Genomic DNA, 2,494 nt, shown 5'->3' with positions numbered 1-2,494 from the left:
GTAGAGGGACCATTTGTCATGGATGGGAACGGGTTGGGAAGCAGGGCGTGATGGGGCCTCATTCATCATTTTCCCGTTATCCCAGCGACATGCAGGGGAGCAGGTACAGCACCCGTCTGTGCAGCTGCGCTGCCTGCCCAAAGGCTCTAGGTCCTGAGTGGAGTGAGTGCCAGGCTGGGGACTGGGAATGGAAAGGACCCCAAGGAAGGACAAGCTGAGCTCTGGGAGGCCACCTCCTCCAGGAAGCCTTCCCTGATTCATCCTTCACAGGCACAGAGTCTCAATTTGCAGTCAGATATCCATTGCTCTGATTCTTAGATCAGCAAGTATCTCCCTACCCAGACTGCAGGCTCTGCTGGGGCCGGGGCTGTTTCTGACTTGTGCACAATGGCATCCCTGTACCTAGTACAGGACTGAGTCCAGAGCAAGTGCTCTGTGATGCTTGTTGGCCTTATCTCCCCTTTGTGGGCAGCACTGGAGAAGGCACCCGGCAGGTCCTCAGGGTGTGGACATCCCACGGCAGAGCCTGTGGTTGATCCAGAGCATGAACTAAGGCCTGGGGCGGGGGTGGCCACATCAGGCCACTTCTGCCAGGAGAGATGTGGCTGTGAGCTGGGGAGCCTGGCCTGCCCCCGGAGGCATTCGTTGGGTTTGCATCCGTCAGCAGGTCTACTGGTTGCCTCTATTTGGGTCTGGAGCAGGGATGGGATTTTTCCAAGGTACATGGGGTCTAGGGGAGACCCAGGCCCACTATTAGGGTAGCTCTCGAGAAGGCAGAGATAAGGCCACCACTTTATTTGGTGTAGTTCCTGGCTCCATCGGTGTGTGTTGAGTGAATGAATGAACCAGGACTCTTGATTCCTGCCCAGAGCCCCCCTCCACACCCCACACAGCCTTGCTCCAAGGAGAAGGGGTCAAAGCCAACTGAACAGTTCTACAGTGTGGGGAACCTTGAACAGGCTTGGCCCTTGGCGATGAGATAGGCAGACAGGCCCCTGTGCAAGGGAGCTAGCTTGCAGGGTCCTAGAGGCCAAAGGCCTGGTCTTGGGGCCAGAGGCTGCTGAGAAGGTGCACAGAGCCTGGGTGCAGGAAGCCATCCAGGATGCTGCTTCCCGCCATCTGTGAGAGCTTCGTTTTCTCTAACACTCAAAAATAGATGTTTCTGTTATGCTCTCTCGTTGGCAGGGGAGCGGCGGGGCCTGCCAAGGCCTGGGGGAGCCCGCCAGCCTGCTGAGTTTTACTGTACAAACAGTTGGGGAGGGGGGGCTGTCTCTGTTAACTTGAAATTCCCCGATCAGTAAACATGCCAATTTAAAGTGTAATTAACTCAGGCCGGAAAAAATTCAGATTTGGACTGCTTTTCACAGTTGAGGTTGTTTTTCTTTTATTTATTTATCTCTTTCCGGGTGTGGTGGTATCTGTGGCTGGTTTTAGCCAGGAAAAATAGAAGGGGGACCGGGTGGGGAGGGGGCTGGTTGGGAGAGGAAAGGCTGGAAGGAAAGGAAGAGAAAGGGGTGGGTGGCCTGTCACCCAGCAGCCAGGTGTCTATAGGGTTTCTGTCCTGGGAAGGGGCTGGCAGGGTGATACCCGCCTGCAGAGAGGGGGTCATTCTGTGAGGCTGGGCTGCAGACCCAGCCAATGAAATGAAATGGATGAAATCTGTCAGCAGAACAGGTGATTCAGAAATGATGGGGCACCGTGGAGAGACCCCAGGAAAACACCCAGTGCTGCTTCTGACACTCTCTCTCCGTCTCCCCTATCTCCAGAGTCTCAGTCCCCGCTTTGCCACCATCTCCTCCTCCGATCTCCTTTCCTGCTTCAAAAGACTCCAGAATCTTCCCGGTTCTCAGAGAAGGCTGAATCCACCTATGACCTAGTGGGTGCATCCTGTGCCAAAATTGTTTACCTTCTGGTCCCCGGAGCCACGGGTCACGACCTGGTCCTCACGTAGGCTCCTCAGCAGCCCCCACCTCGCTGGGGAAGAAGGAGAGCCCTGGGGGTGTGGAGAAGCCCCTGCATCCCTCACATCTTACAGAATCTCGATTGAGTCCCTGGGGACACATCCCTCAGCAGGACAGGAACAGTCTTTGCCGCGGCATGGGGAGGGCTGTGCTGGGGACGAGCGCCCAGTGGCCGTGGACTAAGTGAAGGAGCAGATGACCATGCTCTTCTCCCAGCTGGACGGCGAGGCCGGGCAGGAACCGCAGAAGTTTTGCTCTTCGTTTTCCAACACTTTGCTGTCGAGCTATTTGAATAATAAATACACATTATAAAAATGTAAATATGTTTGTGTGTCTGTATGTTCGGAGATGATGTTTGTTAAGCGGGAGGTTTAACAACAGAGGCCATCTGCCTTCAGCAGGGATTCGCACAGAATGTCACTGGCCTTCGCCCAACAAGCCTTTGCAGGGAGCAGCCTCCTGAAGTCGGGGCTCACTCCTGGGCCCCCCTCCACCGCATGTGAGCCCCCCGTTCCAAGGCAGGAGACAGGGCA

At 55.6% G+C, this 2,494-nt stretch overlaps 1 long non-coding RNA gene across 7 annotated transcripts in view; it reads left to right on the top strand.

Moving 5' to 3' along the window:
* Window positions 1-2,282, top strand: part of LOC103886501 — a 30,904-nt gene extending 28,622 nt beyond the window's left edge. For all 7 annotated transcript variants that reach the window (XR_004184769.1, XR_004184768.1, XR_004184767.1 and 4 more), the window contains one exon: window positions 1,767-2,282. This is a non-coding gene — a long non-coding RNA (uncharacterized LOC103886501). The remainder of the gene's footprint in view (window positions 1-1,766) is intronic.
* The last annotated feature ends 212 nt before the right edge of the window (window positions 2,283-2,494 follow it).

Source organism: Papio anubis, chromosome 7, assembly GCF_008728515.1.
Source record: "Papio anubis isolate 15944 chromosome 7, Panubis1.0, whole genome shotgun sequence".
NCBI lineage: Eukaryota > Metazoa > Chordata > Mammalia > Primates > Cercopithecidae > Papio > Papio anubis.
This window is presented reverse-complemented; position numbering and strand designations above follow the sequence as displayed.